Source organism: Penaeus chinensis, chromosome 19 (genome assembly GCF_019202785.1).
Source record: "Penaeus chinensis breed Huanghai No. 1 chromosome 19, ASM1920278v2, whole genome shotgun sequence".
Classification (NCBI taxonomy): Eukaryota; Metazoa; Arthropoda; class Malacostraca; order Decapoda; family Penaeidae; genus Penaeus; species Penaeus chinensis.
The window spans coordinates 9,244,723-9,259,722 of NC_061837.1; the positions used below are offsets into that span (position 1 = coordinate 9,244,723).

Sequence of the window (15,000 nt, forward strand, 5' to 3'; positions counted from 1 at the left end):
TATACCAGTATTGTATCTCAGAAGCATCACAGGTCTTTTGAAAGACTCGTAGGTTGTCGACTGCTGACCTCGCTCGGGCTCTGATCTCATGAGATGTACTTGCTATACATGCCAGGACACGTCTTTTGAAAAAGCATAGTGTGTTTCGTGGGCGTTCTATTTCAACAGATTTCCTAAGTACCCCAGTATCATTGGCTATGGACTCAAATTATGAAAAACAAACCTAAAAAGTTTGGTGGAGACATTGTGTCTGTGATTTTCTTGATATGTAAATTTGTGATAGCACTTGACTGAGGTCTGATTACCGCCTCCTGTTGCCCTTTATGGCGAGGTGGAAATGTATAGATACGAGTGGGTCAAAGTGTGAAATGATTTAGATATGGTGGGCAGAATAATGGGGTTAGGCATTTGAGAACGGAATCGTGTATTAGTGTGAACAGACTTGTAATATTCAAACTTTAGATGCTTAAGTTAGTAATCTATTTAGAGCGCATGTGATCTTGTGCCACCTGGGAATATTGTTTTCTCGCTTCCATCTGAGAGTTCCTCATGTGTTTCTTGCTTATTACCCGGGTGATAATGTGTGTTGAATACATGACTGCATGCACAATTCCCAGAATTACTGTGCATGAACTACCACATTGTTAGGTGAGTAAATTACGCAGAAATACACGTGTGTGCATGCCTGCGTAATTTACTCACCTAACACACACACACACACACACACACACACACACACACACACACACACACACACACACACACACACACACACACACACACACTCACGAATCGACATAAATATTAATTAATACATATAAAAACTTCAAAGATTTATGTAGGAAGATATTTCGATTAAATTATAAGCTTTATTTGGAGAAACTGAAAGTAATTCTAAAATCAGGAAATTAAACAAGCATTCAAGTATATTATGGAGTAAGTATCGGTCCAGTGCAAAGACGGCTTTCCTTCGGGTTGAACGCCTTTAAAGTTGTAAATTTCTCGTAATGTAGGAATTGGCATTACATAACAAAGCGTACATAAAAAAAAACATACATGCATTCGCACACACATATATACACAATGTACACACACACACACACACACACACACACACACACACATACACACACACATACACACACACACACACACACACACACACACACACACACACACACACACACACACACACACACATACACACACACACATACACACACACACACATACACACACACACACACACATGAAGAGAGATGAAGAAAGAGAGAAAGCGAGAGAGCGATATATATACATATATATATATATATATATATATATATATATAAAGAGAGAGAGAGAGAGAGAGAGAGAGAGAGAGAGAGAGAGAGAGAGAGAGAGAGTTAGAGAGAGAGAGAGTTAGAGAGAGAGAGAGTTAGAGTTAGAGAATTAGATAGTTAGAGAGGGAGAACGCGTTGGAGAGAGTATGCTGAGGGCAAGCAAAGAAATTCCAATGGTAAGAAAAAAACGGAAAGGGAAGTTCTAAAAACATTCTGATATATTAAGATTGCAGTGGTAATGATAATGAAAATATTTCCCTCTGGCCCGTAAGGGGATCGAACCCTCGACATCCGCGTTATTAGCACGGCGCTCTAACCAACTGAGCTAACAGGCCTGAAGTTCATTATATTATATTTACATTTTTTTTTTTAATATTGGGGTCGTTATGCCTCAACACGGTGCAAGATGGCATAATGGTTATTATTTGTATTATTTGAAGTGAAGCTTGATGACCGACAAAATACGACGGCAATCGGAATCGTACACGTTAGCAACAGGTTGTGCCTCAGATGAAGTATATACGCAAGAAAGACGAATGTATTGTCAAGTAAAGCCTGGCCGTTTAAAACCTATGTATAAGAAGTGATCAATGTCCCTCGGCCTAAGATACTTTCAACTAGTCTCAAAGAAAACGATTTCTGGGAACTAATATTATATTCATATAAAACTAAAATTAACGTACTTGACGGTCAGCAGAACAAGGATACACAAGAGAAATTCACGTATATAGTTACATTAACTGAGGTCGTACACCTTTGAAAAATAGTCCTACAATTATTTTGTTTTTGTCATGTTTATAATCGGATGATGTATGGAATGATTATCAGAACCATCATTATTAGTTAAACGAGTGGCAGACATGAACAAAGCAACAGATAATAAAAGTCTTGCATTTACAAGTCTTCCGCTCAGCTGAACGGGGACATACTATTTATTGTTCCTTGGCTGCTGTGATTCTCGCCGGTCGAATGACAACTTTTCAGTACCTCGCGGACATTGAAAGTGAAAGCATGTTTTGAATTACTGTTGTTTTTACGTGGTATATTCTCTGTTACGTATTCGTGGAAGTAAATCAGTGTATGAAATAGTGCATGTTTGAAGTACTGAAAAATATGAAAGTGAAATTATGAGAAGTATTTTAAATCACGTCCTTTCAAAACATATAATAAGTAATCAATGTTGCTCTAAGATACCTTCACCTGGTCTAACTTAACCAGACAGAGGCCTTCGCCACATAGAAAATTACTCCTGTGATCCAGTGGTATGATAGCTATACAAAACTAGAATTAACGGAGTTGACGGGTCTGCAGAACAAAGATAAACCAGAAATTCATACACCATAACGTTAGAGTTTGTTGTAATCATTGATGTCGTTCACTTACATGAATAGGCCAACATTTATTTTAATTTCCTCTCGTATACATTTGGATGATACATGATATAAGTAACAAAGACGTCATAATTAGTCAAGCGAGTGACAAAGCGTTTACAAAATCACGGCTCAGATGGACAATGACTTGTTATTTATTGTTCCTTGGCTGTTGTTGTTCTCGCTGTTCGGATAACAGAATGTCGTTTCCTCATGGAGATTGGAACTGAAAGCAAGTAGTGCATTAAATTTGTTTCTACTTTGTTTTTTTCTGTGTTAACCTGTGTGCGGAAGTAAATCAGTGTGTGAAGTAGTGCATGTTTCAATTACTGGAAAATATGAAAGTGAAATAGAAGAAATATTTGGAGAAGCGTCTTCGCCTAACCACGTCTTAACATGTAAGTACAAACAAATCTTCATTTTAAAAACTGCATTTTGTATTCGTAACAACTAACCGGAAAACTTGGATGACCTGTAGCTTAGAAATGCAAGTTTACCATAGAAATTATTATGTGATTTGCTGGGGCGTTTGGTTAGCTTACCTCAGAGTACGAACAACTAGTACTTGAAAAAATAAGGCGCATACAACGTACACCCCAGAAAACAAACAAACAAACAAAACGTTTTCATACGTTGTGGACATATATCTCCTCCCAGAATATACCCTGCTTAGTACCGTAGTGTCGTCAGAGGGTATGTAACTATAGTGCGAATATTAGGTAATAGGCACTTGGTAATCCCCACGATCAGTGTGCTCCATCTTCTCCCATCGCAGCTGCGCGCTAGGTTAGGGAATGTGCCAGGCGCGGGCTTCAAAATAAAGTGTTTCCATTGGCACAGAGGCGTAGAGGAATTTCCCAACTTCAACCTCGTACCAATATTTTTTGTCTCCGCCGTTTCTACGCGAAGTTACTGTGCATCTGAAAATTTGCCCGTGTTTGACCCCATTCTAAAACAGTGATCTTCATTTGATATCAAGTTGAAAGGTAGGTAGGATGTTGAAACATATATTTGTCCATATTCTGATGCATTTTCATGACATCCTGTGCAGTATAAAGTTGATTTTATAACCGCGAACGGCACGATGTCTATGCCGTAGTTTTCAGCAATCCAACATGGCGGACATCGAATGGCTGGAAATATGCCTTTTTATTTCGCCAAAATATCCTGATTAAAATGTGCTACTTCAAAAAAATCAAGCACTAAATCATTTAAGTAACATCTCTTGATGCTATTCCTGGCGATATAAATACAGATCAACCTTTATGTATCCTTGATTTTTGCCGATATTGTTTTGGCGATTTCGATAAAATTTCCTCTGCTAGAAGGCGATCGAGGTCACGTGACCCGAATCACGCTGTCTGATTGGACAAAAGCACATGTGTTAGTAAACAAATGACCACGTGGGCTGATATAGCAAGACTGGGTAAAAAGTCTTAATGAGATCACAGAGTTTTCTCTGTCTTTAATGCATTCTCAATTAAAACAAAGGGCGGGTAATTAGGACCTTCAAATTGAGCTATCTCTTGAACGGATCAATGGATTTTGACAAATGAGGTCTCATTTTCTTCAGGAACTCCTGCTCTATCCAGCCAGATGACAATAAATCTAATTTGTACACTTTGAAAAAAATGTCCAAGTGCCTATAGGGAATCACTCGCATCCGGGAAATAACGTATTAACAAGTATATAACAATCTCCTTTTAAACAAAACATTGATCAGGAATATTTTCACTACAAAAACGATATTTTAACAAATAAGTATTAAATTCTGCGTATGAGTATACTAATGTGTATTAGTAAGGTAGGGTCTTTGTCGTAATAATAGGCCAAGTAAAGAAGTAATTGCAGAAATTAACTGATGGAGATGCATCTCTCAAAATTCAAAAATCAGTCTAACGAGGACCTTTGTACGAAAGGCAATTTTACTAACGTTGCCAATATATAAAAGGCTTTTTTAAGTGAAACCCCCGTCAGCATTAAGCTCCTGTGAGATCACTGTTTCATAAGGTCCTTCATTCAGTGTAAATGTCTTGGCCTTATTGCACAGTTTAGGTGATGGTACCTGCGGCCATTGGAAGAAAGTTGGCAAAGAAAGAAAACAGAAGCAGGCCATCTTCACAGTAAGCGACTACAAGGCGTTCATATTCAGCCCTGAGTATGGCAAACAATATTTAACTAAGTATCTTTTTACAGAAAGAATATTTATAAATAGATGAATTGATGAAATTAAAAAAGATGAATAATTAATTATCTCGTCGTCATACATTATATACTTCTAGTTTAGGTTTTCGAATAGGAAGGTATAGGACCTTAACCGAAGTAGTGAACTTTTATGCACTGACGTCATGCACCTCCGGGACCCAATGTACATTGTTTTTATATTTGTCGCTGATTTTTTAAATTCTCTTCGTACTTGTTATATATCCACAGTATGCCTTCGTTTTCAAGTCCATTCACATATGTACAAATGCATTTACATATATATAATCGGAGATTTAGCCCTTTACATTATCAGTTTCGTCTTTTACATTTGTGATAATCCGCCTTTTCGGTATTGTCTCTGAATTATATACACATTGCATATTTATTTTTAAGTTCTTTTATTTGATCATCTTCAACAGTAGGGACTGTTAACCATCAGACTGAAATAGTGTGTGTGTATTGATAATGGCATCAATGGTGATGATAATTAGAGGTACACCGGATGTCGAATTTTACACATTTGCGATGCGGATGAGGCTATTTATTTCTAATCTTTGCATAAATAGGTGCGAATGTGGATACTCATGGACATCAAGACTTTGAGTCACAGATGATTGAAACTGTAGATTTAAGAGATGAATAAAGACATCGTTAATATGTTTAAGAAATAAAGAAACCAAGAATAAACTGAACAATTTATGCGATGATTAAAATTATATGATGTGGCACCATACGTCTTAGATCAGGTGAAACATTTTAGTTCTGGCTCCCTGGTTGGTATCTAAGTGTGCGTGCGCGCGCGCGTGTGTATGTGTGTGTGAGAGAGAGAGAGAGAGAGAGAGAGAGAGAGAGAGAGAGAGAGAGAGAGAGAGAGAGAGAGAGAGAGAGAGAGAGAGATCAATAGTTCAGAACTTGCAAACATTTATGGTAACTATTATGCACTTAATTTAATCATTATTTATTTGTTTGTTTATTTATGTATTCAGCATTATACTTACAGTTTATTTCAACATACAAACACCGATTATACGGTGATGCATGACACGTTTCATAAATCATCATTGCTGTTCATTTTCATTATTTTAGATGTTTATGTATTAGTTTAATGAAACATTCACAATGAATGTCCGTAAGTAATTACAGTTTCCGATGTTTTAAATAAACCATGGAATTATTAACTTCATATTTGCATACTAAAATCAAAACATATTTATAACACTATACTGCAAAATAATTATCGATACGTAAGTGACTTATCGCATCACGTTTTCCCGCGCTGTCTGTCTTGTTAGGCTAATATCGGCTGAATTCTTCCAAAAAATTACATGAAATATGCTTCTATTCGTTAATACATATTATAAAACGCACACGCACACGCACAGTCTAGGGTGTTTCAATAATTGTCGATTTTCTAAAATTTGCTCGAATCCCGGGGGCAAGTTAAGAAATAGGCGCCTAAGAATTTTCTGAGTTTGGAAATGTATTTTTTTATTAAAATCAAAGAATATCTCGCATTCTCTGTTTTCAATTGAAAGTTTTGATAAAATTATGATTTAGACACCGTTTCGAGCGCCAAATAACATTTCGTTTTCGGTTGTCGGTATAACTATTTTATTTTTAAAATACCTCAATATTATACTTTTCTTTAATATTTTTGCATCAAAATTATTTCTATTATAAATTAATATTATATAAAGTTCTGTAATTGCCATAAGACTAATTTTTCAATTAGTAGGCTTGACTTAACTTTGTGTTCACTCCCACCGAATCGGGCTTTGGTCGCCGAGAGCATGCTTTGGCTCTCGGACTTCTCACTTCGCTTAAATGATTTGAAGTAACATATTTTATTTAACAAGAGGATATAAAAGGAAAGGATTCTAGTAATGATTTTATTTGGAACATTATATATTGCATACAATATAATTTTCATTCTACTCCTTTGTTTACATTGCCATATCTCCGACTACGCCGTTCTCTAGTTTCTGTTACAACAACAATTCTGTTTATGTCTTCACATTTTTTCATGTCTCCAATCAGTCTTTCACAGATTTGATTATGGCCAGGTATTAATGAACTTTTGGGTTTCCACATATCGATTTCATGCATATCATAGGCCAAGTGTGCTTATTTTTGAATAGGGCTGGTGTGTATGGCCATTTTTCACGAATTCCTCTTTTCAAGATCTTTGCAACTTCATCGACGTAATCATGATCAACAGCCAAAGGAAGAAGTGTACCATCTGCATTATACAGATGTCTGTTGATGGACGAGAAGTAGCTGCTACGAAAGCCAAGTTCACAGCCAATCCTGGCATACCTCCTTGAAGTTTCAATAGCAGTTCTGAAAAGAGTCATTCCATTGCTGTTCACAGCAGAACGCCAGCATATGAAATGAACTTTTGCAAAATCAAAAATACTTCTGATTGTTCTTGGATTTTTTTTCAGTGCTTTCAGACACTTAATGGTGTTGTTCTTTATTCAAATCTTGGATTTATTGGGCAAATCACCATCACAAACTCCTTCCAGCTTGGTCAATATGGTGTCAATGGTTAGGCAGATGTGTAGAAGGGAACAAAAAAATCCCAGCCAGCTGGCACCAACTGACAAAAGACATTTCTGCAATATCTTCAGTGTTGCATATAAATCGGACTTCTGCATTGTTAATCTGCTTCCATTTCAGTCTTTTAAATTCCCGTCTTTGCGCCTGATAATCAACACTTCCGAGTGATCCATTGCTTCCTTGTACTTTTGCATCATACCAATCTATATCTTCCTTGAGGATTTCTCGGGGTTGTTTCTTTGCCTTGAATGACACAATCACAGTTTTCGAGAATTTTGTCTTCAGTGTTACATTTCAGATGGAGTCGTAGTACTCTTTCTTTATTTTCTTTATTTTTTCTTTCATATACCAAGGTGATATTGTCTTAATGCCGAATTTGCTATACAGCACAGCAATTTCCGCCTGCAACTTGGATAAAATCTGAGATTCCGTAATAGTCAAATTATTGCATGGCAAGCTATCTTTTGAGCATCCTTTTGGTGTCTGGTTACCATGTCTTTCTAAGTCACAGTATCGAGCAAGAATGTCACTCTTCGTCAGTGGTCTAGGTGGCAAAACATCAATGGTACCAAACTCTTTCAGTATACGTGTATCGGCACTGCGCAAACCACCACGTCGAAGTGCCATATTGCCACTGACGAGATCGTCACCACAATATAGGCATTATGAAGGTAGCACAAGTTTATATGGAAATGCATAGTGACTGGGAATCTTTACGGAAGTCCCCAGGAATCATTCGCAATGACCTAAGTTACCCTATGTTTGATTCTGCCATAATGTCGGATGAACCGAAATGCCCTTCCGTGGGTCATGCGGGTCACAGCTGAGGCCGCCGCACCTCATCCCAGCGCCGGAAATGGTATTATACTTTAATAAAAAATTGCGAATAGTAGATATTTTTTTATTTGTCTAATATTTTGCATGTCGTTATTTAAGCATAGTAGGCGCCTGTTTAGCAACTTGCTGAATGATTCTGAAAAAGTCGGGTTTATTGAAACACCCTGGGGTGTGCGACTGTTACAGTCACAGGGCTTGTTAGCTCAGTTGGTTAGAGCGCCGTGCTAATAACGCGGATGTCGAGGGTTCGATCCCCTTACGAGCCAGAGAGTGTCCTCAATTTTAAGAAATCAGTTTTAACTTTATCAGTGCCAAAAATCCGAGGTCTTTGTTCGAGTTTCATAGTACACAATGGTATATATTATATATATATATTATATATATTATATTATGTATATATATATTAGTACGTATAAATATATGCATATACACATATATAGGCATACATCTATATAAACATACATAATGATATGTATATATATATATTTTTGTACATATATATACATACATATGAACAAATATATATGTGTATATAATGTATTTGATCTACGTATATACAGTATATATATATATATATATATATATATATATATATATATATATATAATTTATTTGTTCTACGTATATGTATATATATCTATACACATAGATGTATATAGATATAAGATCTACGTATGTAAATCACATACATATATGTATATACATGTATATGATCTACACACATATATACATATACATATACATATATATGTATATATATGATCACACACACACATGTAGATTATATATATATATAAATATATATATATATATAAATATATATATATATATATATATATATATATATATATATGGCATGTACGTAAGCACGATTTGTGCAAGTCATTAGACCTATAGACCACGAGGCTGTTTAATATGTGGCTCAAAGTTTTTTAGCCATAGTTTTTAATGAGATATATATATAAATATTTTTTTTTCTAGTATTTAAGGTTTTAAACATATAGAGATTGTATGAATGAATCTTGTTGATTAATTTATCGCAAAGGATTTGCATCGATTTGTTAAGCGAAAACTTGATCTACCCAGTGATTTACCGAGTATACAGTTTTAACTTCAAGGAAGGAATATCGTGGCTATACTCCGTCTACTATCAGGAAAAAAACCCCCCAAAAACTGGCAAGTCACTTTGGTTCTGGATATCTCTGATTCGCTAAGTCGTTGAAAAAATTATCGTGGCGTTAAAAACAACAACTAATAAAAGGCAATTGCATGAAGTTTTAAAAATGGAAAAATATGTAAACAAATGTCAAGTCAAGTGACTAGAATCAAAGGCGCAGTGACAAAACGGATTGGACGTACTAGAGTTAGGTATATAAACAAATGTAAACAATAACCAAACGTCATATGTACAATCAAGAGTAATATTTTATTTAACCACCAATCTATATTTTGAAGTCCGTTTCAAAACGTTAGGGAAAACCAAGCTGTGTGTGTGTGTGTGTGTGTGTGTGTGTTTTATGACCTTTGCCAAAGGTTCGGTAGGCTGCAGGGTAAGGAATGCCAGTTTGTCTGCGACTCATTTATTGGTCTAAATCCCATTCGTAAAATAATAATATGAATTGGTTGCTGCGTAATAACAACAGGCATTTTTTAGTACAAAGAAGAATCACAATAATAGATGTTCAAATCACATTCACATTTCACACATGGTGATAGCTGGACATATCAATCCTCAGTAATTGCGGCAGTCTCTCAGGACCTTTAGTCGATTGTGAAGAAGGCACTTCTCTATAGGCACTTCTCTCGAGGTTTCTTTTAAAACCTCGAGTGATAGTCAAAGGTGATACTTTCCCGTCGGCTAATGAGCTGCAACCCCTATCAATTTAACACTAATTAAACCAAAATAATTACCGATACGTAATTGACTTATCGCATCACGTTTTCCCGCGCTGTCTGTCTTGTTAGGCTAATATCGGCTGAATTCTTCCAAAGATGTTGACAGCACTCTATCACTCACTTAGGTATAAATTACATGAAATATGCTTCTATTCGTTAATACATTTTATAAAATGCAAACGCACTCGCACACGCACAGGCACACGCACACGCACACGCACACGCACACGCACACGCACACGCACACGCACACGCACACGTACACGTACACGTACACGCACACGTACACGTACACGCACACGCACACGCACACGCACACGCACACGCACACGCACACACGCTACACGCACACACGCTACACGCACACCTCAGGTTACAGGGCTTGTTAGCTCAGTTGGTTAGAGCGCCGTGCTAATAACGCGGATGTCGAGGGTTCGATCCCCTTACGAGCCAGAGAGTGTCCTCAATTTTAAGAAATCACAGTTTTAACTTTATCAGTGTCAAAATTCCGAGAAGGTCTTTGTTCAAGTTTCATAGTACACAATGGTATATATAATATATATACTATATATATTATATTATGTATATATATAAGTACGTATAAATATATGCATATACATATATAGGCATACATATATATAAACATACATAATGATATGTATATATATATATGTACATATATACATATATATGAACAAATATATATGTGTATATGAACAAATATATATGTGTATATAATGTATTTGATCTACGTATATATATATTTATTTGTTCTACGTATATGTATATATATCTATACACATAGATGTATATAGATATAAGATCTACGTATGTAAATCACATACATATATGTATGTATATACATGTATATGATCTACACACACACATATATATATATATACATATACATATACTTATATATGTATATATATGATCACACACACATGTAGAATATATATATATATATATATATATGTATATATATGGCATGTACGTACGCACGATTTGTTTAAGTCATTAGACCTATAGACCACGAGGCTGTTTAATATGTGGCTCAAAGTTTTTTAGCCATAGTCTTTAATGAGATATATATATATATATTTTTTTATAGTATTTAAGGTTTTAAACATAGAGATTGTATGAATGAATCTTGTTGATTAATTTATCGCAAAGGATTTGCATCGATTTGTTGAGCGAAAACTTGATCTACCCAGTAATTTACCGAGTATACAGTTTTAACTTCAAGGAAGGAATATCGTGGCTATACTCCGTCTAGTATCAGGAAAAAAACCCCAAAAAACTGGCAAGTCACTTTGGTTCTGGAGATCTCTGATTCGCTAAGTCGTTGAAAAAATCATCGTGGCGTTAAAAACAACAACTAATAAAAGGCAATTGCATGAAGTTTTAAAAATGCAAAAATATGTAAACAAATGTCAAGTCAAGTGACTAGAATCAAAGGCGCAGTGACGAAACGGATTGGACGTACTAGAGTTAGGTATATAAACAAATGTAAACAATAACCAAACGTCATATGTACAATCAAGAGTAATATTTTATTTAACCACCATTCTATATTTTGAAGTCCGTTACAAAACATTAGGGAAAACCAAGCTGTGTGTGTGTGTGTGTGTTTTATGACCTTTCCCAAAGGTTCGGTAGGCTGCAGGGTAAGGAATGCCAGTTTGTCTGCGACTCATTTATTGGTCTAAATCACATTCGTAAAATAATGATATGAATTGGTTACTGCGGAGTAACAACAGGCATTTTTTAGTACAAAGAAGAATCACAATAATAGATGTTCAAATCACATTCACATTTCACACATGGTGATAGCTGGACATATCAATCCTCAGTAATTGCGGCAGTCTCTCAGGACCTTTAGTCGATTGTGAAGAAGGCACTTCTCTATAGGCACTTCTCTCGAGGTTTCTTTTAAAACCTCGAGTGATAGTCAAAGGTGATACTTTCCCGTCGGCTAATGAGCTGCAACCCCTATCAATTTAACACTAATTAAACCAAAATAATTACCGATACGTAATTGACTTATCGCATCACGTTTTCCCGCGCTGTCTGTCTTGTTAGGCTAATAACGGCTGAATTCTTCCAAAGATGTTGACAGCACTCTATCACTCACTTAGGTATAAATTACATGAAATATGCTTCTATTCGGTAATATATTTGATAAAACGCAAACGCACTCGCACACGCACACGCACACGCACACGGCACACGGCACACGGCACACGGCACACGGCACACGGCACACGCACACGGCACACGCACACGCACACGCACACGGCACACGCACACGCACACGGCACATGTACACGGCACACGCACACGGCACATGCACACGGCACATGCACACGGCACATGCACACGGCACATGCACACGCACACGGCACATGCACACGGCACATGCACACGGCACATGCACACGCACACGGCACATGCACACGCACACGGCACATGCACACGCACACGGCACATGCACACGCACACGGCACATGCACACGCACACGGCACATGCACACGCACACGGCACATGCACACGCACACGGCACACGCACACGCACACACGCACACGCTAAACGCACACCTCAGGTCACAGGGCTTGTTAGCTCAGTTGGTTAGAGCGCCGTGCTAATAACGCGGATGTCGAGGGTTCGATCCCCTTACGAGCCAGAGAGTGTCCTCAATTTTAAGAAATCACAGTTTTAACTTTAACAGTGCCAAAAATCCGAGAAGGTCTCTGTTCAAGTTTCATAGTACACAATGGTATATATTATATATATATTATATATTATATTATGTATATATATAAGTACGTATAAATATATGCATATACATATATAGGCATACATATATATAAACATACATAATGATATGTATATATATATTTGTACATATACATATATATGAACAAATATATATGTGTATATAATGTATTTCATCTACGTATATATATATACATTTTTTTTTTTATTTGTTCTACGTATATGTATATATATCTATACACATAGTTGTATATAGATATAAGATCTACGTATGTAAATCACATACATATATGTATGTATATACATGTATATGATCTACACACAAACACACACATATATATATATATATACATATACATATACATATATATGTATATATACGATCACACACACACATGTAGATTATTTATATATATATATATATATTTATATATATATGGCATGTACGTAAGCACGATTTGTTTAAGTCATTAGACCTATAGACCACGAGGCTGTTTAATATGTGACTCAAAGTTTTTTAGCCATAGTCTTTAATGAGATAATTGGTTTTTTTTTCTAGTATTTAAGGTTTTAAACATATAGAGATTGTATGAATGAATCTTGTTGATTAATTTATTGCAAAGGATTTGCATCGATTTGTTGAGCGAAAACTTGATCTACCCAGTAATTTACCGAGTATACAGTTTTAACTTCAAGGAAGGAATATCGTGGCTATACTCCGTCTACTATCAGGAAAAAACCCCCAAAAAACTGGCAAGTCACTTTGGTTCTGGAGATCTCTGATTCGCTAAGTCGTTGAAAAAATCATCGTGGCGTTAAAAACAACAACTAATAAAAGGCAATTGCATGAAGTTTTAAAAATGCAAAAATATGTAAACAAATGTCAAGTCAAGTGACTAGAATCAAAGGCGCAGTGACGAAACGGATTGGACGTACTAGAGTTAGGTATATAAACAAATGTAAACAATAACCAAACGTCATATGTACAATCAAGAGTAATATTTTATTTAACCACCATTCTATATTTTGAAGTCGTTACAAAACATTAGGGAAAACCAAGCTGTGTGTGTGTGTGTGTGTTTTATGACCTTTCCCAAAGGTTCGGTAGGCTGCAGGGTAAGGAATGCCAGTTTGTCTGCGACTCATTTATTGGTCTAAATCACATTCGTAAAATAATGATATGAATTGGTTGCTGCGGAGTAACAACAGGCATTTTTTAGTACAAAGAAGAATCACAATAATAGATGTTCAAATCACATTCACATTTCACACATGGTGATAGCTGGACATATCAATCCTCAGTAATTGCGGCAGTCTCTCAGGACCTTTAGTCGATTGTGAAGAAGGCACTTCTCTCGAGGTTTCTTTTAAAACCTCGAGTGATAGTCAAAGGTGATACTTTCCCGTCGGCTAATGAGCTGCAACCCCTATCAATTTAACACTAATGAAACCAAAATAATTACCGATACGTAATTGACTTATCGCATCACGTTTTCCCGCGCTGTCTGTCTTGTTAGGCTAATATCGGCTGAATTCTTCCAAAGATGTTGACAGCACTCTATCACTCACTTAGGTATAAATTACATGAAATATGCTTCTATTCGTTAATACATTTGATAAAACGCAAACGCACTCGCACACGCACAGGCACACGCACACGCACACGCACACGCACACGCACGCACACGCACACGCACACGCACACGCACACGCACACGCACACGCACACGCACACGCACACGCACACGCACACGCACACGCACACGCACACGCACACACGCTACACGCACACCTCAGGTCACAGGGCTTGTTAGCTCAGTTGGTTAGAGCGCCGTGCTAATAACGCGGATGTCGAGGGTTCGATCCCCTTACGAGCCAGAGAGTATTCTCAATTTTAAGAAATCACAGTTTTAACTTTACCAGTGCCAAAAATACGAGAAGGTCTCTGTTCAAGTTTCATAGTACACAATGGTATATATTATATATATATATTATATTATGTATATATATAAGTACGTATAAATATGCATATAC

The 15,000-nt window shown here is 36.5% G+C and overlaps 5 non-coding genes across 5 annotated transcripts; 4 read left to right on the top strand and 1 right to left on the bottom strand.

Moving 5' to 3' along the window:
* Positions 1–1,583: 1,583 nt before the first annotated feature.
* Trnai-aau lies at positions 1,584–1,657 on the bottom strand. Its single transcript has one exon. It is a non-coding gene; the product is annotated as a tRNA-Ile (tRNA).
* A 6,828-nt stretch (positions 1,658–8,485) lies between these two features.
* Positions 8,486–8,559, top strand: Trnai-aau. The gene has a single exon. It is a non-coding gene; the product is annotated as a tRNA-Ile (tRNA).
* A 2,009-nt stretch (positions 8,560–10,568) lies between these two features.
* Trnai-aau lies at positions 10,569–10,642 on the top strand. Its single transcript has one exon. It is a non-coding gene; the product is annotated as a tRNA-Ile (tRNA).
* A 2,158-nt stretch (positions 10,643–12,800) lies between these two features.
* On the top strand, positions 12,801–12,874 carry Trnai-aau. The gene has a single exon. It is a non-coding gene; the product is annotated as a tRNA-Ile (tRNA).
* Positions 12,875–14,770: 1,896 nt separating this feature from the next.
* Trnai-aau lies at positions 14,771–14,844 on the top strand. The gene has a single exon. It is a non-coding gene; the product is annotated as a tRNA-Ile (tRNA).
* Positions 14,845–15,000: the final 156 nt, after the last annotated feature.